The sequence below is a fragment of the Natator depressus genome, chromosome 6 (assembly GCF_965152275.1).
Source record: "Natator depressus isolate rNatDep1 chromosome 6, rNatDep2.hap1, whole genome shotgun sequence".
In the NCBI taxonomy this organism is placed as follows: domain Eukaryota; kingdom Metazoa; phylum Chordata; order Testudines; family Cheloniidae; genus Natator; species Natator depressus.
This window is the reverse complement of record NC_134239.1, coordinates 6,061,774-6,088,542: the sequence shown is the minus strand read 5'-3', so window position 1 is coordinate 6,088,542 and position 26,769 is coordinate 6,061,774. Positions and strand designations below refer to the sequence as shown.

The following is a 26,769-nucleotide window of genomic DNA, read 5'->3' as shown; positions in this document are numbered from 1 at the left end:
GTCTGTTTCCTCACCTGAAATAATCAAATAGAACACAACACACTGTAATCTTTTCTGTCTGTTCCCAGTCCTCTAACTCTGAATCACTCAGAAATCTAATTTACCAGCGCTTGAAGCTCGAACTTCAGTCAACCAGCAAGCTGTGTGTAAATTCTGCCACCAACTAGGCCACTGTGACACTCTCCTGAAGTCCCTCAGAACCAGTCATTGTTTCAGAGGGGGAGCCGTGTTAGTCTGTTTCAGCAAAAACAACAAGGAGGCCTGTGGCACCTTAAAGTCATTGTCATAAGTCATTGTCTTACCTCTCTGCATCAGCAAAGGAGAGTTTTGCTGAAGCTTAAACTGTGTGTCAGCTCCCTGCCACACCAGTCTGTCTGCCCTCACCAGCAAACTCCTTGAGACTCTGCTAGCCTAAACTTTTCCTTGCAGGTAACCTACAGTGTACTCTAGTTCTCAAATTCCCCAGAGACGTCTCTCTGCAGCGTCCAGTTCCTCTGATTGGACACTCATGGAAATTTAGTTTGCTGCCTCCAAAGAGACAGAAAACACACTAGCCAGTTAATTTAGATGAGGACTCACTCTTCATTTTGATATACAGGACTGAGATGGTTTCATAAGAAAACCAGAATAGGTTTATTAGTGAAGAACTTAGATTTAAGTAATACTAAGAGGAAAAAAGAGAGATCTAGTTACAAACAAAACAAAACACAACACATTTTCTAGTGACTAAAATTTAATCTTAGCAAGTTACAATATTTGCCTAAGCAAATTTCTTGTTTACAACATATTACCAGTATCTTCCTCACTTCAGATAAGAGGATTGAAGGGCTAAAATCCGTATGCTGTTCTGTTTGTCGGGTTTTGACATGTTTATACTCCAAATATTCTCGAGGGCTGATTATCACCTTTCCTTTTGATGCCATGGGCTTTACTCACCCTGGCTGCTGACCTTGTTGGGAATGTATGTCTTTCCCCTTATATTTGTGGTTTTAATCTCCACAAATGTTAGCCTTAATGGGGATTTACGTTTCCCCCCCTTTTGAATACTGTGGTCTAAATTTTTACACTGACAGCTTTGATGGGGATGTACGTCTCCCCCTCTTTGAATACTGTGGTCTAAATCTCCACACAATTGCCAGCCTTATTGGAGACTTGTGCTATTTGAAGGCATGTACGTCACATGCCTGGGGGGGCGCTCCCCTAGGGCTTGCAATGTTACATGCAATGAGGAAATGGGACCACCAGTTTGCACTGCTTACCGCTCGCATACCCAACCAGTTCTGGCCTTAACTCACGGCCAATCGCTTGCTGGTGGTTTATCCAAGTCCTCCATAACACACCCCTTAGTTTAAGCAGTACATAACCCTCTTGCACATGTCTCCCCTCCCAACTGGTACCCTTATTAACCCCTCTGCTTATACTACACATGTCTAGGTTCCTTTGCACTTAAATTTAAAAAAAAAAAAGTGGGAACAAGATGTGTCTGAAAAGGGATGAGAGACTTCTATCCCTGGCCTAATGAGGTGGTAAATTAAACATACTCACCTCCTTTTGGATTTCAGTCTCAGTTCCTCAATCAGTTCACAAGCTTGTATCCCGGACGAGCCCCCAGCTGAAGGAACAAATATGGACACCGTGTAGAATCAAACACGTGGGTTTATTACATACAGCACTGAGTGTTACCTCGCTTATTAGGCTTATTAGGCTCAGAGACACTGCCAAACAATTGATTACGATGGATTATATGAATTTTCCATGGGCGGAGGGAAATGACGGGGTAGGTAGTCCCAAACCCCTGGATAGGTTTAGCAGCAAGACAAGATAAGCACAGTAGCCAATGGTCAAAGGTTACATAATGTCTCCGCCCATGGATTCAGGTTAACACATGACACTTAATTAGTACACAGGTGTTTTCCATTAAACAATATATAAAGTGTGTTAGTATAAAATATATATATATATATATTGAATTCTGATTTGGGATCCATAGATAATGAAAAAAGAAAAGGAGGACTTGTGGCACCTTAGAGACTAACCAATTTAGTTGAGCATAAGCTTTCGTGAGCTACAGCTCACTTCATCGGATGCATACTGTGGAAAATACAGAAGATGTTTGTTTTTATACACACAAATCATGAAAAAATGGGTGTTTATCACTACAAAAGGTTTTCTCTCCCCCCAGCCCACTCTCCTGCTGGTAATAGCTTAGGTAAAGTGATCACTCTCCTTACAATGTGTATGATAATCAAGGTGGGCCATTTCCAGCACAAATCCAGGTTTTCTCCCCCCATTTGTGCTGGAAATGGCCCACCTTGATTATCATACACATTGTATGTCAGGCAGCCCAGCCAACAAATGGTTCGTGATAGGTTTCAGCTCATTTCAGTGAGCACAATATTTTTACTCTTGTGAGCGAATCCAGGAGTATGTGGAAATCTCTGCTGAGCTCAGCTTCCCTTTTCCTGTAACTGCCCTTTCAACTCCCCCCTAGAAAGTTACTTTGAAAGGAAAAAAATGTTACATTTCTGAAATTCATGCACAGCCCCTTAAAGGGAACCTTGCATGAGCTGCTGTGACCTGAAATGGTCACAATTTAACTCATTCTGGTGAGTGGAGCACATCAATCTAGCTAGGAGAGAAAACAGCTGCAACTGGCCATTGTCTCTCTACAACTGTTTGACTTCTTGATTATATCTTACTGAAAGAATCAGTTCCCCAGACATTAAATGTAGTCTAGCTTTAGCGGCTTCAAATGTTTATTTCTTGATCCTTAGGGAAAAAATAATATATATATTTAATAGTGAATTATTGTTCCAGACCATGGGACTCGGTAACAGCGGCCACTGATGAAAAGGCCTTGGAGATGATATGCAGGGAACAAAATAACCTGGTCAAATTACTTCAAAACAATGCTGGTAAGGTGGCCAGTTGGTGATCACACAGCAGGACTACCATCGAATCAACGAAGGAAAGGATGCAGAGGACAAAAGAAGAATATTGTTGGATGTGATCCAGCGGAAGGGGGAACTGACCTGTAAGCAATTTCTGGAGAGTTTACAAAGCCTGTTTCCTGATTTCCAACAGCACATACAATACTCAGGACAGGGTAAGTGGTGTCAGTGTGTCCGATTTTAAAAAATCATTTTTCCACGTTAAGAATGTAATTGCTGCAACACTGAACAGGGGGATTTGTTCCCAACTCGATTCCTACTTAGTAGATTCAAATGCTGCCTCCACCTCTTGGACATAAGGGAGGTGGTGCTCTTCCGCTATGGAAGGAGAATGGGGTGAGGATTCCAGGGCCTGCGCAGATGTATGCATCCCTAGTGCTGTATATAGAGTTCATCTGAGTAAGGGCATCTGCCTGGCATTTTGCAGCAATATGTGGGATCCAGGGCAGGGTGGCCGAGACATAACTATTTCCTAGAGCTTTTGCAGATAGACGGTTGTAGCGAGGGCTGGGTTGGGTATGGGCCTTGTAATATCTTTGGGAGTTTTATTGGTGGTTGAGTTTTGCTGGCATCTGCGGAGGGAGATACCACTGATTGATTTTGTTTCATGAATTTAATGTTGAGTTTCCAATTGTCACATTTTTAACTTGACATAAATAAATCAGTACCTTCCGGCAGCTAATCAAAGGGGCTTATAGTGGCATGGTAGCTCCACTGTACTTAAGGTTGAAACTAGTTTACTGTTTAACAGCTGACATTTCTTACGTGCTCTATAATCCATGTGCGTACTTAGATTGCCTTGAAATTTGCTGTGTCTCATCAGGTCTTGCGGTAGGGTTAGTCCAAAATTAGGGTCTTTTCAACAATGGGATCCTGAGGCACAACCATCATATATCAGCATTTTCCCGTTCTTCTAATATGTTTTGGCACACACCTGGGGCTCTGTTGCAAGCCAAAGTGTCTGTCACCTGAGCTCACATGTGGATCAAGGTGATCTGCTGTGCCATTGCTCTGGAGCCACACCTGTAAACTGAGACTCTTGAGTACTTTCCGCAGAAGCTTTCTGAGAACATGTGTTGGGCTCATTAAGTTCTCTGCCTGCTTCACCTGGAAGCTCTGCTTTTGGATTTTTTGCCAGAAAACAAAGCTTCTGGTGTAAAAGCTGATCTTTCAAAGTGCTCTTAAATCCACAGGCACACACTGATTGGCTTGAAGATTCTCATTTGTGCCAGGGACAGAGTTAGAGGTTCAAGAATGGGAGTATTTGGTGAAGGAGTTCCTCAGATACATGCACTTCAGTAAGAAGCTGATTTTAATATTTCCATTGCTCAGAAACGCATGTCTGAGATAGAGGTAATGGTGCAAATTTGCGGTTCTTAGAATAAAATCATCTGAGAATATAACTTGTCCAAGTATCATCTTTACCCGAGAGTATGTAACATCATCTCCCATTTCACCTGGCCAGCTCCCCCGCAGTTTACTGAGAACTATTCTTATTTGCCCTGTCTCTGCTTTTCATGGGTGTTCCATCTATATGCCTGTGGTGTGTGACCCTGGGTGTGAAGGCACCATCCTCCTCCTGAAGAAAAGCCAGGATGAAATCTGTCTGGGAAAACAGGAAAATCAGGACAGTCCCAAGGATCTTGTTTTCTTTTCATAGTCTTTTTATGTAAGGAATACACCCAGGAATTCAGATGGCCCTGAGTCTTCAGAGATGGTGATTTCTCAAGGTTTTATAGCAGAGTGAGAGCCCTGCTATAGTTAAGGTTAGGACAATGTTTCCATTGAAAGCTCACTTTTCTAAGTGCCCTAAAATTTACAGGGTTACTCAGATTGCCTTGCTTCATAGGGATGTGGGGTTCTGTTAGTAATCCAGATTTGGAGACATTTGACCAAGGGCTTCCTGAGGTATAGTCGCTCCTCCGAAAAGAATTTCTTAAACGTGAGAGCTTTTGGCAACCTTTTTCTGCTCACAGATAGAGCTCAAACCAGGGCTCAGGTCGTTGCATCAAGAAATTCAACACTCGACAGTTACCCCAAGAGAGGGGATGGCAACCACCAGCCCTTGGGGGAAAATCAAATTAAAAAATTATTTGAAAAAGATTTTGCCACTCTAGCCTAGCTCGTCAGAAGCCTCTTGCGCTAAATGACAAGCTAGGTTAACTATCTAGAAAACTACCTCTGCCTTACAGCACCTCAGTACCTGTTAGGGAATATCACAGTCATTAATTCTAAGCTTCAACCTGCCCCAGTCTCTGTGAGTTCAAATCCAACCCAATGAAGAAATCTGAAATAAAAGGGGATTTTTACTGTAGGGAAATGTAATCCGAGTACAGCAGAATCAACAAAACAAGCTGAAACTATTTTTGAACAGAAAATAAACTACACAAACTAATGCTCCCAGGGAGGTGAGGGGTGATTAGGGGTGCAAGAGTAGGTGGGAATAGGGGGACAGGGTTTGGGCCTGCAGTGAGGGATGGGGATATGGTTAGGAGGGGGACACATGGAAATGGAAGAGAAGGAAGATGGGTCAGGGGTTAGGTATGGGGGAATGGGATAAGGATTGGGGGAAAGGGAGGTGAGAAGGGCGGGGTCAGAGAATGTGAGAGGTATCAGAGGAAGTTGGGGATTTAAGGTGGGAGGGGCCTGTTAGCCCTGACTTGTCCCCTTCCACACGTGTTCTTGTATCCAGGGACGCCCTACCCCTCTGCAGGGATCTGAGCCCTTCTTCCTGCCTGCTATGTGTTCTGGAATCTGGGGCATCCTGCTCCTCTTGCTGTGTCAGAGCCCCTCTCCCTGGCCATCCATGTGATCTGGGATCTGGTTGAATGAATATAACACAAATTTAAACATCTGAAATCCAGAAACTGAATAAAGATACACTTCATCCCTGTGCTGGAGGAAGCGTGGTTGGGGTGGGCTGGCCAGAGTGTTTGGAGGAGGATCCTCATTTGGACGGGACACAGACTGGTTGGACCTGGAGCATAGCTGGGGAAGCCTGGATGAAGCAGGGGCAGGAATCCCAGCTGAGGGTGGGACTCAGCTACCGAACGAATCCTAAAGTATAACTACATTGGTTGTAATAAGTAAGAGCTAAACCAACTGACCAACAGTTAAAGATCTACCTGGTGAAAGGGAGGCCACAAAGTAGGCACTCAGGGAACTAGTTGTTCCAAGACTTGCTACCTGGCAATCATGAAAGAAGTGAGCTGGGATTGGAGCTGCTGCTCCTTATCGATCCTCAGGACCAAATGTTTGGTTCCATGAGGGAGAATGTGGACACTGGTGTGCTAGAGGGCACCAAAGATGCATGAATATCCCAGAAATGGGAAACCATCTGGGCTGTTCACAGAGGAGCATGGATAGATCAGATATTGCTGGCTGCCTGATACAACCTCAGGCCACATAGTGAGCCCACAGGGGCAGCCAGGAACCCACTGAACTGCAGTAGAGATCTACTCCTGCTGTGCGACTGGAATCTGCTTCAGCAGCCGTCACTCCAAAGCAGGAAGGCGCTACAGCTTCTCAATGGGCTAAATGAAAATGGATAGCTTGTCTCCTGGGAGGAGGTAATAGGCCAATCTCCCAGTTCTGGCTGTGGTAGAAGGAGGTCTTAGGGGTGAGAAAGGAAGGAGAATCAGTCCTATGGACACATGTACACACTGATGACACATGCGCACGCATACATATTTTCGAGTAAAGAGAAGGGGAGGGTAATGCAATGAGAAAATGGTCCTTCCTCATGTTTACTTGGGGGTGTTAGAGGAGGCAGAACAGGAGATCTGAGCACGTTATCCAGCACCTGAGGGGATGACACAGAGCATCCCAACTCTGAATAAGAAGGGAGCATTTATCAAAAAGAGCCAGATACTCCATTTCCCAGAAATGGCCAGAAAACAAAGGAACTGAAAGTGGAAGGCCAGTAAGAGTGCAGTGTGGGGAGGCAGAGTGAAAAGTGGGGATCTGGGTGAGCCTGATAATTGCTAGGATATGAGATTGCTTCATTGTTTATCTGCGTATAGTAACTTGTGTGTAGAGTGCAGCTCTCATCTGATAATGATGGAGTCTGTCCAGAAATCCAGCAACTCTGTAACTGTAAAGACAACCCAGTCCCCTCGGGCAAAGAGAGCAGGGCTAGTTGGAATGTAAGTGACTGAGTGTCCTGCCTGCCACCTCAGAGGACCTGGTCTCAACGTGTGCAGAGAAAGGTGGGGGTCTGTGTTTATGCCATTCTCCTCTACACCATTAATGCAAGTATTAAATAAGATTGGATGAGACATCAATCCCTGTGGGACTCATTGGCCCCCTTCCTACCTGCTGATCTCATGGCCCCTCACAGACAGAAACCTATGTGGGGCTGTGTACGTCATGGTTGCATTGTGACCACTGTCCACTTGCTCTGCCGGCACAATGTGGCTGCACTGCACACGTAAGAGGGCATTGCTGGCAAGTGCGGCCCCACTGAAACTAGGTCCACGTTCTATCTCTGTTCCATGCCCTGAGCAGGAGGGTGATGGAAGGAAGTGAGCGTGGTCAGGGAGTTCCTCATGTTGGCTGTTCCTGACAGCTGGAGTGGTCATAGTAGCTTGTGTGCAGCCCTCAGACCTCCGCTTTGACCAGCATTGGAGACTGAACTGATCCCCAGCAGCCCAAGAACAAGGTGCCAGCCCTGGGCACAGCACCGTTAAATTCCACCGATACTCCACCAGTTACAGCCGACGGTGCACCACAAAGACCTTCCCCTACTTTGAGGACAACCACCATATTGAGACGAACAGTCCCCCACTCCTTGTCTTCAAACTTCTAAAATCTCCTCCCTGAGGAAGTGGCCTGAAGTGCTAATCTCTGGGAGGAGCTGTCATTGAAAGGGAAAATAACCCTTCCCAGGAGCAGCTCCCTTCACTCCTTCTCCTCTGGGCCTCTGGATTCCCCCTGCCTCTGCCCCCAACATTCACCTAGATCCCCACAGTTTGCCATCTTCTCCACTGAGTTGTGGGATTGATTTAGAGCAGGACTCCTTGGAACAGGGCCCTCTGCTTCTCTCTCCCTGTGTTACTATACTGCACTCATTACCATGGTATCCGAGTGTTGACACAAATCTGTAAAGCAGCCTCCACACCCACTGCTCTCAGTAAATACCAATGAGAGAGAGTGAAGTAGTCAGGACAGGGACAGGCCCTTTCCTCGTTTAGGACAGTTATAACAGCTTCTCTTCAAGCCTGTCTACACTAGGAAATTTGCACTAGCATAGCTACGCCAATGTAACTAGATAATTTGAAGTAGTGGAGTTTATGCTGATGTGGCTAGGTAATTTATCAAAGTAAATTGTACCAGTTCAGAATATTTATATTGTGGCGGGGAAGGGGAATTTCCAGTAGTGTAGCAAAACCTTTGCAAATTTCCTTAATGTAAACAGTCCCGTGATTTTAATGTATTTCTTAAAGCCCCAACTGCTGGAATCATGTTATTGCATGACAATCTCCCAAAAGGCTTCACACTTAATGGGTGCCAGGATCTTTCACTGATCTCAGCCAGCAACTCTGATTCCCAGAAATAGTCTTGGGGAGAATGAAATAAAAGTGAGATACTAGTTCAGGTGGTGCCCACAGTCAAACAAGTCAGTGGCAGAGCCAGGAATAGGACCCACGAATCTGGATTCCTAGTTACCCATTTGCTAACCATTAGACCCCAGTCCCCTCCCAGAGTCAGAAATAGAACCCAGGAGTCCTGACTCCCATTCTCCACCACTGTTCTAAATCACTAGGTTCCACTTCCCTTTCAAAGCTTGGAGTAGGACCCAGCAGGCCTAACTCCCAGCCATGGTGTTTTAACCACTAGACTTACTCCTTTCCCAGTCAGGGACAGAACCAGGAGCCTTGACTCCTAGTCCTGCTCTAATTACTAGGTTTTCCCTCCCAGAGCTAAAAATAGAACCCAGGACTGCTCTAACCACTAGACTCTATTCCTTAAGAGTCCTATCTGCTGCCCCTGCTCTACTCCATTAGACAAAGTTAGGAGTGAAAGCAAGGTAACTAGAGGAAGGCTGTGTGCATTCTGTGCAGTACAGCATAACGTTCATATCACTAAAAGTTTGCAGAAGAAAAGCCATCACGTCCCCTAATGAGAATCATCACTATTTGAATATTGAGTGAGCAATGTAAGGCACATTTAAAAGTGAATCTCTGAGCAAGCTGGGACTTTAAATAGCATAAGTGACCTGGGGATGGGCTGTGTGGAATGGGAGTGACCTGACTGGATCGAGGTCTGGGTGAATACATATGAAACAGACTGCTGTGTTCCAGGTCAACACAGTAAAAACAAAAATCATGATTTTCCAGGTAAAGCCTGAAAACAATCAAAACAGAGAGGTGGGTGAGGTTCTGTGCCTTGCAAAGTGCTGGAGGTCAGACTAGATGATCATGATGGTCCCTTCTGGCCTTCAAGTCTATTAGTCTATAAATCGTATTAGAGAGACATGGAGGTTGAACATACCCTGTATTATATGTACAGGGCCTGATAATAAACACATCAGGAAGTTTCAGATCATCTGTCAAAACACTGCAAGGAAGAGTGCTGCAGGGTATCTACGCCATACATAAATAATTAAATAGATCCCGCTCCCCAGTGAAACTTTTGCTAAAACTGTCTGAGAGCAACATCCAACCCATTCTGCTACATGGGAGTGAGATCTGGGCCCCAAAGCTAAGAACGGATTATATTGACTACTGTAAAACCCTCATAGAAACCCTCCGGCTGCAGGTCAGTGCATGGGGACTTCAGCACCAGCAGCTGCGGAGCAGAGCTGAGCCAATTCTATTAAATCCACAGCCAGAAACGAGTGATCCAAACCAAGATGTGCTCAGAATGCTAGACCAGCAACTAAAACTCCAACACATCAGTCACTGGGAAAAGAAATCAGAACTAGCAACGAGCGGGACTGCTGCAGAACCCTGCAGAGACCGGTCACCCTAGCAGCTTCACTACAGTGACCTGGGCAGGACGAGGGCAGATTGTCTCCGGTTACAGAATCAGTGACCACAAACTAGAGGTGAGAATTAGGAGGCATAAAGCAATCCAAGTCCAGAGAGGAATGACTGCGCTTCCAGCACGACAGAGGAGAGAGACTGAGACAGGAGACTCTTTCTACTCCAGTGTCCTAAATATGAGGGAGTGCAGGAAAATATCCCCTCAAATGATCAGAAATCCTAAAAGACATCTGATCAGAAATGCAACAGAGAAAAAACTGTGACTGGCCTTGTGGGACAGAAGGCAAAACGCTCTGTTATATGAGACCTTTATATGAGACCTTTTCCTCCCTGAAAGGTAGGGAGGCTGTCCCCCGACAGCAGCCCTGTCCCCATACATAAGCACGCTGTGCCCCTGATTTTGGACTCATCCACCTGAATTTGGACCCTATCACGTGAGTGGGGGCCCTCCCCCCCTTGAATCTAGCAGTAAGTCCACCCACAAAATCAATACAGCCTGAGGCAGCATTAACTTCCTCATGAAGCCATCTCACATCCCCTTTAATTTTAATAATACAGTGTCAGCAATCCTAAAAAATAAGGGACAGGCATCAAGGAGAGGAAATCTATCCCCTGGAATAGTGCTTGGGGTGTGCTATAGACCACCGGGATCTAATTTGGATATGGATAGAGCCCTTTTTAATGTTTTTAATAAAGTAAATACTAATGGAAACTGTGTGATCATGGGAGACTTTAACTTCCCAGATATAGATTGGAGGACGAGTGCTAGTAATAATAATAGGGCTCAGATTTCCCTAGATGCGATAGCTGATGGAATCCTTCATCAAGTAGTTGCTGAACCGACTAGAGGGGATGCCATTTTAGATTTGGTCTTGGTGAGTAATGAGGACCTCATAGAAGAAATGGTTGTAGGGGACAATCTTGGTTCAAGTGATCATGAGCTAATTCAGTTCAAACTGAACGGAAGGATTAACAAAAATAAATCTGCAACTAGGGTTTTTGATTTCAAAAGGGCTGACTTTCAAAAATTAAGGAAATTAGTTAGGGAAGTGGATTGGACTGAAGAATTTATGGATCTAAAGGCAGAGGTGGCCTGGGATTACTTTAAATCAAACCAAGCATCTCAGAGAGGTGATTAAGAAAAAGTAGAAAGCAAACAGGGAGTGGAAGATGGGAGGGATCAGCAAGGAAAGCTACCTTATTGAGGTCAGAACATGGAGGGATAAAGTGAGACAAGCTAAAAGTCAAGTAGAGTTGGACCTTGCAAAGGGAATTAAAACCAAGCGTAAAAGGTTCTATAGCCATATAAATAAGAAGAAAACAAAGAAAGAAGAAGTGGGACCGCTAAACACTGAGGATGGAGTGGCGGTGAAGGATAATCCAGGCATGGCCCAATATCTAAACAAATACTTTGCCTCAGTCTTTAAGAAGGCTAAAGAGGATCTTAGGGATAATGGTAGCATGACAAATGGGAATGAGGATATGGAGGTAGATATTACCATATCTGAGGTAGAAGCGAAACTCAAACAACTTAATGGGACTAAATCGGGGGGCCCAGATAATCTTCATCCAAGAATATTAAAGGAATTGACACCCAAAATTGCAAGCCCATTAGCAAGAATTTTTAATGAATCTGTAAACTCAGGAATTGTACCGTATGTTTGGAGAATTGCTAACGTAGTTCCTATTTTTAAGAAAGGGAAAAAAAGTGATCCGGGTAACTACAGGCCTGTTAGTTTCACATCTGTAGTATGCAAGGTCTTGGAAAAAATTTTGAAGGAGGAAGTAGTTAAGGATATCGAAGTCAGTGGTAAATGGGACAAAATACAACATGGTTTTACAAAAGGTAGATCGTGCCAAACCAACCGGATCTCCTTCTTTGAGAAAGTAACAGATTTTTTAGACAAAGGAAACGCAATGGATCTAATTTACCTAGATTTCAGTAAGGCATTTGATACCGTGCCACATGGGGAATTATTAGTTAAATTGGAAAAGATGGGAATCAATCTGAACACTCTAAGGTGGATAAGGAATTGGTTAAAGGGGAGACTACAACGGGTCCTACTGAAAGGTGAACTGTCAGGCTGGAGGGAGGTTACCAGTGGAGTTCCTCAAGGATCGGTTTTGGGACCCATCTTATTTAATCTTTTTATTACTGACCTGGGCACAAAAAGTGGGAGTGTGCTAATAAAGTTTGCGGATGATACAAAGCTAGGAGGTACTGTCAATTTAGAGAAGGACAGGGATGTCATACAGGAGGATCTGGATGACCTTGTAAACTGGAGTAATAGTAATAGGATGAAATTTAATAGTGAGAAGTATAAGGTCATGCATTTAGGGATTAATAACAAGAATTTTAGTTATAAGCTGGGGACGCATCAATTAGAAGTAATGGAGGAGGAGAAGGACCTTGGAGTATTGTTTGATCATAGGATGACTATGAGCTGCCAATGTGATATGGCTGTGAAAAAAGCTAATGCGGTCCTGGGATGCATCAGGAGAGGTATTTCCAGTAGAGATAAGGAGGTTTTAGTACCGTTATACAAGGCACTGTGAGACCTCACCTGGAATACTGTGTGCAGTTCTGGTCTCCCATGTTTTAAGAAGGATGAATTCAAACTGGAACAGGTACAGAGAAGGGCTACTAGGATGATCCGAGGAATGGAAAACTTGTCTTATGAAAGGAGACTCAAGGAGCTTGGCTTGTTTAGCCTAAGTAAAAGAAGGTTGAGGGGAGATATGATTGCTCTTTATAAATATATCAGAGGGATAAATACCGGAGAGGGAGAGGAATTATTTAAGCTCAGTACCAATGTGGACACAAGAACAAATGGATATAAACTGGCCACCAGGAAGTTTAGACTTGAAATTAGACAAAGGTTTCTAACCATCAGAGGAGTGAAGTTTTGGAATAGCCTTCCAAGGGAAGCAGTGGGGGCAAAAGATCTATCTGGCTTTAAGATTAAACTTGATAAGTTTATGGAGGAGATGGTATGATGGAATAACATGGTTTTGGTAATTAAATATTCATGGTAAATAGGCCCAATGGCCTGTGATGGCATGTTACATGGGGTGGGATCTGAGTTACCCAGGAAAGAATTTTCTGTAGTATCTGTCTGGTGAATCTTGCCCATATGCTCAGGGTTTAGCTGATCGCCATATTTGGGGTCGGGAAGGAATTTTCCTCCAGGGCAGATTGGAAGAGGCCCTGGAGGTTTTCGCCTTCCTCTGTAGCATGGGGCACGGGTCACTTGCTGGAGGATTCTCTGCTCCTTGAAGTCTTTAAACCACGATTTGAGGACTTCAATAGCTCAGACATAGGTGAGAGGTTTTTTGCAGGAGCGGGTGGGTGAGATTCTGTGGCCTGCGTTGTGCAGGAGGTCAGACTAGATGATCATAATGGTCCCTTCTGACCTTAGTATCTATGAATTTATGAAATTACATCACTGATAGCCGAAATTTGCACAGAGACAGCAAAGCGGTGGATTGCTCATGGAAGGGACCCTCTGCATTCAACCCCATTCCCGTGTAGAAAAGGTACAAGTGCCAAAGCAGCCTTGTCCCTGCTCCCATCCAGGACCCTACAGAGGATCCACACAGGAGATGGAGTTGGGAAGCCCAGGGGCAAGGCTGCAGAATGCTTATTTTCCCCCCACCAGTCCCCTATGTAAATCTGAGGAAACAGCCTCAGGCTTTACCCCTCACAGCAGGGACTTCCCTTGAAAGTGAGATTCCAGGGGCAGTTGTCTTTGTGAGATTGTCTGACAGCACTGCTCCACTGTTTCATATTGTCTGGGACCTGTAAGGGCAGGAGATCCTGTATCCAGTGTACAGGCACAAAGACTATATGCAGATATTTCTGGGTCTCTGTTGGATCCCCCAGGATATCCATAAATCTCAGGTGGTCAATGCATTTTAGGAGACAGACTCTCTGCTTTGTCCAGGATGGAGCAAACCTCATCTTCTGGTGAAAGAATTCAGAGTAAATTCTGTGAAGGGGCCTCATGGAGTTTTTATCTCTCCAGGAGTACCACCCATAGATTTTTCCCTTGGGAAAGCGCAAGATTTTCCCTTGGCTAAGGACCCATAGCGCCTTTTTTGCACTGTCTCTCTGGCAGTCAATATGCAATGTTGTAATTATTTTATTCCTGAATCTGACATCTTACTTTCCCACTCATTCCATTTTGAAGAAACAATACATGTCTGAATTCTTGGTAACAGAATACATAATGTTTGGAACATTGATTTAAATAGGAACAATGAGTCACCCACAGGAGTCAGGTGAAGAACTCTACTCTAAGGAGCCCTCTGGGATACCTGGAACCCAAACACACTGAATTGCTACCGGATTTCTCTCAGATTTCAATCCCCCAGTCAGTGCAAACTCTGGTTCAAATCAAGTTCTTATTGTTCATCTACATAGCAGTGGCTGCCAAGTTGTGTGCAGCTTTACGTGTGACATTTTAGATAGCTAAGAGAACCATTGGCTTCCTGAGTGGTAGCAGAGGTTGGAGAGGGAGGCACCAATTCATCCAAAGCACTGGAAGCAAGTGTAAGTGGGAAAGCCCTGTCCCGTCACATTTCTGGAAGCAGGTAGCAAGAAGGCCCCAGGACCCCATGACACATGCCCAAGGATTCTTCTCCAAGGTGGGTGGCAAAAACAACTTCAGGGAAAGGTCCCTGGGCAGCTGGAAATGTTATTGTTGGTTGCCTTGGGCAGCTAGGTGGATGGCAGGCTTGGGGTGGTGCTGTATTCACAAGTGGCTGGGGTGCATGGAGAGGGTCCTGGAACAACAATGTGAGTGGGGACCTGGATTTGGGTGCGATGGGGTGGATGTTGAGACAACAAGGTGGATGCATAGTGGGTGTATCGGAGGGTGGCTACTAAGGCAGCTGGGGTGCGTACTTGGTTGTTGGGTGCTGGGTGTGGCCGAGAGAGCTGAGGGACAGCTGCCCATCCCTGGTTACTAGGATCCAGAAGGGAGGCAGGGAGGCTGCTAGCGGGTGGAGCTGTAGGGGAATCCTTGAAACCTGCCTACAGCCCAGCTGGGTGTGTGTCAATTCAGCAGAGCTGTGGGTACATATGAGGGGACAGGGCTAAAACCAGGAGGGTCAGATGAGATGTGGCCACACGGCTGCAATTTAATATACTCTTTGTCCAGCGATAAGTTCCCAGTCCCCCTGGTGTTGCATTAGACACCCTCCATTTCCCATGCTATAACCCAGTTATTTTTTTGTCTATTCCACTATCTGGCTCCCTCCTAAACTCCTGTGAAGCATGAAAAGTGTGTTCTTAGTTATACTGATCTGCATCTGTTAATTTTAAAAGGCAGCCTTTAATTCTACTCTATTCAAGCTTGCATACCACCTTCACCGTGATAATATTTGAGTGTCTTCCAGGAGAGCATTCATCCATATGACTAGAAAGTGTCATGTGTTTCTTTTTCTCTTCCTCTCCCGAAGGAGAAATTGGTGGGGTTTTATTTTTATTTCTCCTTTTTTCTTTTTTGTTAAAATATATAATCCTGTATCCTGAGATCTGTGTTTATATTAGCAAAAGCAAGGTAGAAGAAGTACACCTTTCACTTTGAGTAGAAGGTGTTGAGGGTTTTGTTGGTTCTTAATTCCTGTGGGCATTTGTTCCACAATCTGGGACAGGCCTCTGAGAAAGCTCCATTTCCTGCACAGATTCATAGAGTTTAAGACCAGAAGGGCCCATCTGATCATCTAGTCTGACCTCCGGTGTAACGCAGGCCAGAGAATCTCATTCAGTTAACCCTGTACTGAGCCCAATCATTTGTGTAAAAAGAAAAAAGAAAAGGAGTACTTGTGGCACCTTAGAGACTAACCAGTTTATTTGAGCATGAGCTTTCATGAGCTACAGCTCACTTCATCGGATGCATAGCATATCGTGGAAACTGCAGAAGACATTATATACACACAGAGACCATGAAACAAAACTTTCTCCCACCCCACTGTCCTGCTGGTAACAGCTTATCTAAAGTGATCATCAAGGAGGGCCATTTCCAGCACAAATCCAGGTTTTCTCACCCTTCCCCCCCCGCCCCCCCACAGACACACATACAAACTCACTCTCCTGCTGGTAATAGCCCATCCCTCTTTGAAACCTCTCTTTATAATGCGCATGATAATCAAGGTGGGTCATTTCCAGCACTAATCCAGGTTTTCTCACCACCACCACCCCCCCCCACACACACCCCTCTCCAAAAACCACATACACAAACTCACTCTCCTGCTGGCAATAGCTCATCTTACAATGTGCACAGCAATAATCCAAGTTTAACCAGAACGTCTTGGGGGGGGGGGTTTGTAGGAAAAAAACAAGGGGAGATAGGCTACCTTGCATAATGACTTAGCCACTCCCAGTCTCTATTCAAGCCCAAATTAATAGTATCCAATTCCCCTTGTTATTTTCCTACAACCCCCCCCCCCCAAGACGTTCTGGTTAAACTTGGATTATTGCTGTGCACATTGTAAGATGAGCTATTGCCAGCAGGAGAGTGAGTTTGTGTGTGTGGTTTTTGGAGGGGTGTGTGTGTGGGGGGCGGGGGGTGAGAAAACCTGGATTAGTGCTGGAAATGACCCACCTTGATTATCATGCACATTATAAAGAGAGGTTTCAAAGAGGGATGGGCTATTACCAGCAGGAAAGTGAGTTTGTATGTGTGTCTGGGGGGGGGGGGAAGGGTGAGAAAACCTGGATTTGTGCTGGAAATGGCCCTCCTTGATGATCACTTTAGATAAGCTGTTACCAGCAGGACAGTGGGGTGGGAGGAAGTTTTGTTTCATGGTCTCTGTGTGTATATAATGTCTTCTGCAGTTTCCACGATATGCTATGCATCCGATGAAGTGAGCTGTAGCTCACGAAAGCTCATGCTCAAATAAACTGGTTAGTCTCTAAGGTGCCACAAGTCCTCCTTTTCTTTTTTCTTTTTACGAATACAGACTAACACGGCTGTTACTCTGAAACCAATCATTTGTGTGTGGCTAAAGGGTCTTTCAGAAAGGCATCCAGTCTAAATGTGAAGACATAAAGAGATGGAGAATCTACGACTTCCCTTAATAATTTTTTCCAATGGTTTATCACTCTCACTGTTAAAAAATCATGCCTTGTTTCTAACTTGACTTTGTCTGCATTGAACTTCCAGCCATTGGTTCCTGTTATGCCTTTTCCTGCTAGGTTAAAGTGCATTCTTGGCCTTGGTATTTCCTCCTCATTAAGATATGCATACACTGTAATCAAGTCACCTCTCAGTCTTCTTTTTGATAAAATAAACAGATTGAGCTCTTTAATTCTCTCATTGTAAGACATTTTCTCCAGCTGTGACTCTTTTCTGCACTTTCTCCCATTATTAAAAATGTGAATACCAGAACTGGACACGACTATTCCAGTACTAGTCTCACCAATGCCATCTACAGACATAAAAGGGCCTCCTTGCTCCTACTCACCAGTCACTTGTTTATACTTCCAAAGATTTCAGTAGTGCTTTCTGCCACATCATTGCATTGGGAGCTCAGGGCCTCTCCTTCTGCCCCTCCAGCCCCACGAACATGATACAGTTCTGTGGTGAGCTAGAATCCTATTTTCGATGTCTCCGACTCAAGGAATATTTCCAACACACCTCTGAACAACATACTAATCCACAGAGACCTCCCTACCAACACTACAAAAAGAAGGATTCTAGGTGGACTCCTCCTGAAGGTCGAGACAGCAGACTGGACTTCTACACAGAGTGCTTCCGCCGACGTGCACGGGCTGAAATTGTGGAAAAGCAGCATCACTTGCCCCATAACCTCAGCCGTGCAGAACACAATGCCATCCACAGCCTCAGAAACAACTCTGACATCATAATCAAAAAGGCTGACAAAGGAGGTGCTGTTGTCATCATGAATAGGTCAGAATATGAACAAGAGGCTGCTCGGCAGCTCTCCAACACCACTTTCTACAAGCCATTACTCTCTGATCCCACTGAGAGTTACCAAAAGAAACTACAGCATTTGCTCAAGAAACTCCCTGAAAAAGCACAAGATCAAATCCGCACAGACACACCCCTGGAACCCCGACCTGGGATATTCTATCTACTACCCAAGATCCACAAACCTGGAAATCCTGGACGCCCCATCATCTCAGGCATTGGCATCCTGACAGCAGGATTGTCTGGCTATGTAGACTCCCTCCTCAGGCCCTACTCTACCAGCTCTCCCAGCTACCTTCGAGACACCACTGACTTCCTGAGGAAACTACAATCCATCGGTGATCTTCCTGAAAACACCATCCTGGCCACTATGGATGTAGAAGCCCTCTACACCAACATTCCACACAAAGATGGACTACAAGCCGTCAAGAACACTGTCCCCGATAATGTCATGGCTAACCTGGTGGCTGAACTTTGTGACTTTGTCCTTACCCATAACTATTTTACATTTGGGGACAATGTATACCTTCAAATCAGCGGCACTGCTATGGGTACCCGCATGGCCCCACAGTATGCCAACATTTTTATGGCTGACTTAGAATAACGCTTCCTCAGCTCTCGTCCCCTAATGCCCCTACTCTACTTGCGCTATATTGATGACATCTTCATCATCCGGACCCATGGAAAAGAAGCCCTTGAGGAATTCCACCATGATTTCAACAATTTCCATCCCACCATCAACCTCAGTCTGGACCAGTCCACACAAGAGATCCACTTCCTGGACACTACAGTGCTAATAAACGATGGTCACATAAACACCACCCTATACCGGAAACCTACTGACTGCTATTCCTACCTACATGCCTCCAGCTTTCACCCTGACCACACCACACGATCCATCGTCTACAGCCAAGCTCTGCGATACAACCGCATTTGCTCCAACCCCTCAGACAGAGACAAACACCTACAAGATCTCTATCAACCATTCTTACAACTACAATACCCACCTGCGGAAGTGAAGAAACAGATTGATAGAGACAGAAGAGTTCCCAGAAGTCACCTACTACAGGACAGGCCTAACAAAGAAAATAACAGAACGCCACTAGCCATCACCTTCAGCCCCCAACTAAAACCCCTCCAACGCATTATCAAGGATCTACAACCTGTCCTGAAGGATGACCCAACACTCTCACAAATCTTGGGAGACAGGCCAGTCCTAGCCTACAGACAGCCCCCCCAACCTGAACCGAATACTCAGCAGCAACCACATAGCACACAACAGAACCACTAACCCAGGAACCTATCCTTGCAACAAAGCCCATTGCCAACTGTGCCCACATATCTATTCAGGGGACACCATCACAGGGCCTAATAACATCAGCCACACTATCAGAGGCTCGTTCACCTGCACATCTACCAATGTGATATATGCCATCATGTGCCAGCAATGCCCCTCTGCCATGTCCATTGGTCAAACTGGACAGTCTCTACGTAAAAGAATAAATGGACACAAATCAGATGTCAAGAATTATAACATTCATAAACCAGTTGGAGAACCCTTCAATCTCTCTGGTCACTCGATTTCTGATCTCAAAGTGACTATCCTTCAACAAAAAAACTTCGAAAACAGACTCCAAGGAGAGACTGCTGAATTGGAATTAATTTGTAAATTGGATACAATTAACTTAGGCTTGAATAGAGACTGGGAGTGGTTGATTCATTATAAAAAGTAACCTATTTCCCCTTGTTTATTCCTCCCCCCCCACTGTTCTTCAGACGTTCTTGTTAAACCCTGGATTTGTGCTGGAAATGACCCACCTTGATTATCATACACATTGTAAGGAGAGTGATCACTTTACATAAGCTATTACCAGCAGGAGAGTGGGGTGGGGGGAGAGAAAACCTTTTGTTGTGATAAACACCCATTTTTTCATGGTCTGTGTGTATAAAAACATCTTCTGTATTTTCCACAGTATTCATCCGATGAAGTGAGCTGTAGCTCACGACAGCTTATGCTCAAATAAATTGGTTAGTCTCTAAGGTGCCACAAGTACTCCTTTTCTTTTTACCTTTCCCTGAACATCCCTTTGTTCTTATGTTAGGAGGCAAGGAGAACAGAAGCTCTTGGTTGCCTTTTCAATTCCATTCATTATTTTATACTCTATACTTTTATCATGTTCCCTCTTACTCATTTCCTTTCTAAATTTAAAAAAAATTCCAATCTTTTTGGTCTCTCTTTTCCAAGACTTTAATCATTTTCATTGCCCTTCTCTGAAGAAACCCTTCTTGTTACTCTTAACATCTCTTGCTAGCTGCAACTCCAGGTGTGATTTGGCCTTTCTGATTTCACTCCTGCATCCCCGAGCAATATTTTTATACTCTTCCCTGGTCATTTGTCCAATCTTCCACTTCTTGTAAGCTTCTTTTTTGTGTTCAAGATCAGCAAGGATTTCACTGTTAAGCAAAGCTGGTCACCTGCCATATTTACTATTCTTTCTACACGTCGGGATGGTTTGTCCCTGTAACCTCAATAAAGATTCTTTAAAATACAGCCAGCTCTCCTGGACTCCTTTCCCCCTCATGTTATTCTCCCAGGGGATCCTGCCCATCAGTTCCCTGAGGTTGTCAAAGTCTGCTTTTCTGAAGTCCAGGCTCTGTATTCTGCTGCTCTCCTTTCTTCCCTGTGTCAGGATCCTGAACTCAACCATCTCATGGTCACTGCCTCCCAGGTTCCCATCCACTTTTGCTTCCCCTACTAATTCTTCCCGGTTTGTGAGCAGCAGGTCAAGAAGAGCTCTGCCCCTAGTTGGTTTCTCCAGCACTTGCACCAGGAAATTGTCCCCTACCCTTTCCAAAAACTTCTTGGATTGTCTGTGCACCGCTGTATTGCTCTCCCAGCAGATATCGGGGTGATTGAAGTCTCCCATGAGAACCAGGGCCTACGATCTAGTAACTTCCATGAGTTGCCGGAAGAAAGCCTCGTCCACTTCATCCCCCTGGTCCGGTGGTCTATAGCAGACTCCCACCACGACATCACCCTTGTTGCTCACGCTTCTAAACTTAATCCAGAGACACTCAGGTTTTTCTGCAGTTTCATACTTGAGCTCTGAGCAGTCATGCTGCTCCCTTACATACAGTGCAACTCCCCCACCTTTTCTGCCCTGCCTGTCCTTCCTGAACAGTTTATATCCATCCATGACAGTACTCCAGTCATGTGAGTTATTCCACCAAGTCTCTGTTATTCCAATCACATCATAATTCCTTGACTGTGCCAGGACTTCCAGTTCTCCCTGCTTGTTTCCCAGGCTTCTTGCATTTGTGTATAGGCACTTGAGATAACTCGCTGATCGTCCCTCTTTCTCAGTATGAGGCAGGAGCCCTGCCCTCTCGCGTGCTCCTGCTTGTGCTTCCTCCCGGTATCCCACTTTTCCACTTATCTCAGGGCTTTGGTCTCCTTCGCCCGGTGAACCTAGTTTAAAGCCCTCCTCACTAGGTTAGCCAGTCTGCTTGTGAAGATGCTCTTCCTTCTCTTCTTTAGGTGGAGCCCGTCTCTGCCTAGCACTCCTCCTTCTTGGAACACCATCCCATGGTCAAAGAATCCAAAGCCTTCTCTCCGACACCACCTGCGTAGCCATTCGTTGACTTCCACGATTCGACGGTCTCTACCCAGGCCTTTTCCTTCCACAGGGAGGATGGACGAGAAGACCACTTGCACCTCAAACTCCTTTATCCTTCTTTCCAGAGCCACGTAGTCTGCAGTGATCCGCTCAAGGTCATTCTTGGCAGTATCATTGGTGCCCACGTGGAGAAGCAGGAAGGGGTAGTGATCCGAGGGCTTGATGAGTCTCGGCAGTCTCTCCATCACATCGTGAATCCTAGCTCCTGGCAAGCAGCAGACTTCTTGGTTTTCCCGGTCGGGGCGGCAGATAGATGACTCAGTCCCCCTGAGGAGAGAGTCCCCGACCACCACCACCCGCCTCCTTCTCTTGGGAGCGGTGGTCGTGGAACCCCCAACCCTAGGATAGTGCATCTCATGCCTTCCAATTGTTGGAGTCTCCTTCTGTTCCTTTCCCTCAGATGTGTCATCTGGTCCACTCTCCGCATTAGTACCTGTGGAGAGAACATGAAAACGGTTACTTACCTGTATCTGCATTGCTGGTACATGGACGCTCCCCTTTCTTCTTCTGGAGGTTACATGCTGCCAAATTTCTTCATCGTCCTCCTGTCCCCGCTGCGTAGCCTGCTCTGAATCTTCAGAACATTGTGCCCATAGAAGCATATCCTGACGTCTGTCCAGGAAATCTTAAGTTTCTCTTATGCAACGCAGGGTTGATACCTGTTGCTCCAGACCTTGAACCTTCTCTTCCAATATGGAGACCAGCTTGCACTTTGTACAGACAAAGTTGACAAAGTTGATCCAATAAAGGATATTGCCTCACCCACCTTGTGTCTGTGAGCATGGTTCATAGCTGCAGTAAGTCAATCAGCAGTAGCAAATGCAGTAGGAACAGCTCACACCCTGCCTGTCATTATCAATTGACAGTTTTCTGCAGCCTTTGCGAGAGAGGTGGCTTTTATGGAGGGATTTGAAGGAATGATATGAAAATTAAGAGCGGATTCTGACCTTGCTCTCATCAGTGCAACTCCCTGGGCTTCAGTGGAGAGACACGTGGTTCTCACTGGTGAAAGCAAGAGCGGGGTCAAGCCTGGAGCTCACGAGATAATAGCTGAGATGTGTACAAGAAAATAAAACAAGAGGTTCATGAATAGAGCAGGTCAAAAAGTTTCCACTGGAATAGATCTCCATCCGAAATGGGATCAAAACACTGCATGGATCCATGTTGCTTATGTCAGTCCTTTGAATGGAAACCAGTCAGGTCCCTGTGCACAGCTGCTCACCTGAGGGGCAGCTACAGTGCCCAGTTCCTAAGGCTTCCCACTCTCCAGTATCCTCTTCCTGTGGTCTTCCGCTAGACTGCCCCTCTCCTCATATACCCCCAGGTTCCCCCCAAAGTCTCTTTCTCTCCAGACCCAGAAAACAAATGTTGGGTGGAATAGCCCATCCGCTCATTATTTTGGCCACCAATTAGGTCTAATATCTGATATACCAATTTTGTTCTATTAATTTCTGGTTCCACATCTTCTGTTTTTACCAAGCATGATTTCAACATAATCCTTGAGTTATGGACCTAATTTAGTCTCTCTGTCTAGTTCTTTTGCACCTGTTTATAATATTTTGCCAACAAGTTTGGTTATTCTAGTATTATTTTCTAATGTTTCATATACTTTTTACAGGAGAGATCACAATTAGAACAAAGTTGCAGGCCCAGTTATCAAAACATAATGGCAGGGAAAGGAATTTGGCTATGGGAGAGGTTTGGAGACCCTCCCTTGCCTGACCCCTCTGCTGTTAAAAGTAGTGTGTGGTTGAGAGTTGCTTTATAGTGAGGCAGCCCTACCCTATTTCGCCCTTTGAAGCAAATAACTGTTCCTTATAATACTTGAACCTCAACCCATTGCTGGCCCTGCTAATCCCTGAAAGGGGGGTGGGGTCCAAAGGAACACCATTCCTGGAAACTGGTGGGAGGACCAGATCTCAGGTTTGCATCCAACGATTTTGGGTAACAAGTGTAAGAAGGGAGATGTGACAGCTCTTCCCCATAGGTTCTAAAGAGAGAAATTAGATGGGATGGTGGTCACATGACTCTGTAGGGGATTTTGAAGGGTTGACTCCCCTGGGCACCCTTGCTGCAGTTGGGTGATCTCTGGCAAGCTTATCAGCCTGTGGACAGGTTCTTCTATTGTTTTTTAATATGTTTTCTGTGCAAAGCTTTCACCGTAAAAATAAATGTCTTTGCCTAGAAACGGTTGTGTGGTAACTTAAAGCAGTTGGCTTAACTTAAGCAGCCGAGAGCGAGTACCCTTGAGCAACCAAGGAGGAATACAAGCACTGTTGCCCTGGACTGTGACACACTTTTGTCCATAACCTTCCGTCTCAACCCATAGCCCCTTATTCTTGCAGTACTGGGCACTCCACCAATGCTTCTACTAAAGCAAATTAATTGACACACCCTCTCTTCTAGGCCCAGACTCTCTGCATGTCTTAGCTTAGACTTGACATGCAGCACCCTGAGCTAACCCAGTCCTGTCTGGTCTAGTGACTCTGCAAGTTCCCCTGAATCCTGATGTATAGCCCCTCTTGTTACTCCAATCTCAGGCTTTTACTCACCTCTGACATGCCCCTTAATACTGACTGCTTGAACACCCATTCAGTTGTGCATGGAAACTTGTTGTAAAGGTCCTAATATTGGATTCTCACCCTATCAGTCTACAAACCTTATTTTCTCCGGGAAAAAAAGTAATGAAAAAAATATTGTGATGAACATTTCCAAGTATATCCCTGACTGGAAGTCCTAGGAGGATTTTCAGATTTATGGACTGCATAAAAGAGAGGACAAGAACAAAGTGATGCATTATCATTTCCAAAAACGTGAACAGTATTTGAAGACAGTATAACGGTGACTAGCTATCTCCTGGTGCCAGGAGACATAAATGGTGTTTTAATGATACCCCTTGTGCCTGATCTGAGATTCAGAGCGCTGAGGGATTCTGCCCCCAAACACTGGAAGACCAAATATATACACCCTGACTCTAACTACACTCTACATGATCTAGTTGAATTCCAGCAAGAGAGATCTCTTTCTTGCAACAAGCAATTTTAACATTATAGGACAAAAACTGGGGTGAGTATCATAATTCTTTTTGAGATCTATTTCCAGGAGAAAGCTACAAAATCAATTCGGTCTTCTGAGAAAAAGATTGGTTTTCTCGTCTCAAAATGTTGACTCCTTTGACACCGGAATGATTTTCTTTCACTAAATAATTTGCAGTAAAATGGGACAGACTGCCTGAAATACCCTGAGTGCTGCATGAGATTGTTCAAGGATATTGGGCTAGACCCTCAGGTGGCGTCGATCAGCGTAGCTTTGTGAAGCTGGTGGACCAGGTGCCAGCTCATGCGTGGAGCCCTCAGCCTCACTGAAAACTGACAAATCCACAGCTGGAAACCAATATGGTTCACCTGTGTGTTCATACTGTTAAAATAGGTGTTAGATTTATAGAGCTGTGTTGAAATGTTATGAAGTGCTTGTGAACTGTGGCATGCAAATCTCACATGTCTATATCCCAGGTTACAAGGTAATATTGAAATGTTTTGCTCTGTTACTGTAAAAGTGTGTCTTATGAAACTGGAAACCCCCACAGTCAGGAGGGAAGCGTTACCAAGTGTGAAATACTAGTTTACCATAAGAGGTGTCATCTGCCCAACAAAAGAAGGCCATTGACGCCAGACAAACCAAGACTTTGATGATTGTTTTCTCTAAACCCAGGAAGAGGGAATGTGCACAAATGCTCATCCCATCACAGCTTGAAAACTGGGGAAAGGGTATAAAAATCCTTGTCAAGGAGGAATTATCATCAATATGCTGCTAAGAATTTGGGGAGGGCAATATTTCTAAGCATAAGCAAGGGATTCCCAGGCTGCTTGGCTTGGATTAGCCCTAAAGGATATATAAAGCTTGCGCATTACAGAAGCTTCTATTAATTTTTGGAACCTAAGACTGTAACTCAGTGTGTATGTTTACCTGCTTTAACCTTGTAAATAACCCTCTTGTTTCTTTTTCCTAGATAATAAACCTCCAATTAGTTTATTATAGGATTGACTACAATCTTGTCTGTAGTTTGAGATCTGAGGAGCAACTGACCTGGGGTAAGGGACTGGAAGTAACCGGGATATCGTTGTAATTTTTCTTATAAGGGACCATCCATCACAAAGACAGGCTTGCCTGGGTGGCAAGATACACCACAGCACTGGAGAGATCTATCTGTGACTCCATTTAAGGCTATTATAGTTCCTGAGGAGTTCACCCTTGGTACTTGGTTGGTGAAAGAGAATTATAGAACACACAACCAATCTGGGGTTTGTGAGTAACAGTCTACCTTGAATTTGGCACTTATGGTCGTGAGCCACTCCAGACAGGTTGACAAGCTCCATCAAACTCAATAGAGCTACAGTGATTAACACCGACTGACGATCTGGCCCACTGTGCTTGCATGAGCTAAGTTAGGGTGTACTTTGTGCAAAGGAAAGAGACAATAGTAAGATCAAAACACCCTGTTGGTTGCAAAGAATCAAGTTGTAAGGGATTTTTCTAAAAATGTGGTTAATTTCTTTGAACATAACATGTTTTCATTTAAAATTCCTTAGAGAGGATTTTGTGCTGGTGAACTACTCCTGATCAACATCCCTGGCAAGAGAAGATCTCTCTTTAAAGACACTGCAATATGGAACTGGCTGCACTGGCTTCCCCAACACACCATTCTCTGCCCCCGTGGAAGGTCTTTCAGGTTCAGGGTGGAGTCACACTCATAATACAATGAAAGTAAATATCTCTTATATGTTTCAGATTTTATTGGCAACTTGAAGTGGAAGAACATGCACATGGGGACCCATCTGACTTCTAAGGGAAACGTGCTTGAATGTTGTCTGACCAGCACTTCCCAATTTGTCTCATTGTGACTGTCTAGGTGGATGCGAGGTGCGTATTCAGTGTGAAACTCTTAACGTCTTCGCTTCCAAAATATCTTCTGAGAAGAACAGGATGGTCCTCCAACTTTCTCCAATCATTCTGAATAAGCAAGAGAGATTAACATTGCTACCGTGTATAGGAAGATCAGCTACTGCAAAATGAGCATGGGATGGGTAGATCGCTCCACGGATGTTTTAGCTGGTGTTTAATAGGGTCCTTTCCTCTTGAGGTGGAAGCTTGTCCCAAGCTCACTTGCTGCCTCCGATTTCCAGTTTTAAGGTGATGTGAGGGGCCAGAGCAGAGGTGA

General features: G+C 44.9%; 1 long non-coding RNA gene across 1 annotated transcript; it reads left to right on the top strand.

Moving 5' to 3' along the window:
• Positions 1–2,519: 2,519 nt before the first annotated feature.
• LOC141988516 (uncharacterized) lies at positions 2,520–26,631 on the top strand. Its single transcript, XR_012639763.1, has 3 exons — positions 2,520–2,606; positions 2,818–3,106; positions 26,340–26,631. It is a non-coding gene; the product is annotated as an uncharacterized LOC141988516 (long non-coding RNA).
• The last annotated feature ends 138 nt before the right edge of the window (positions 26,632–26,769 follow it).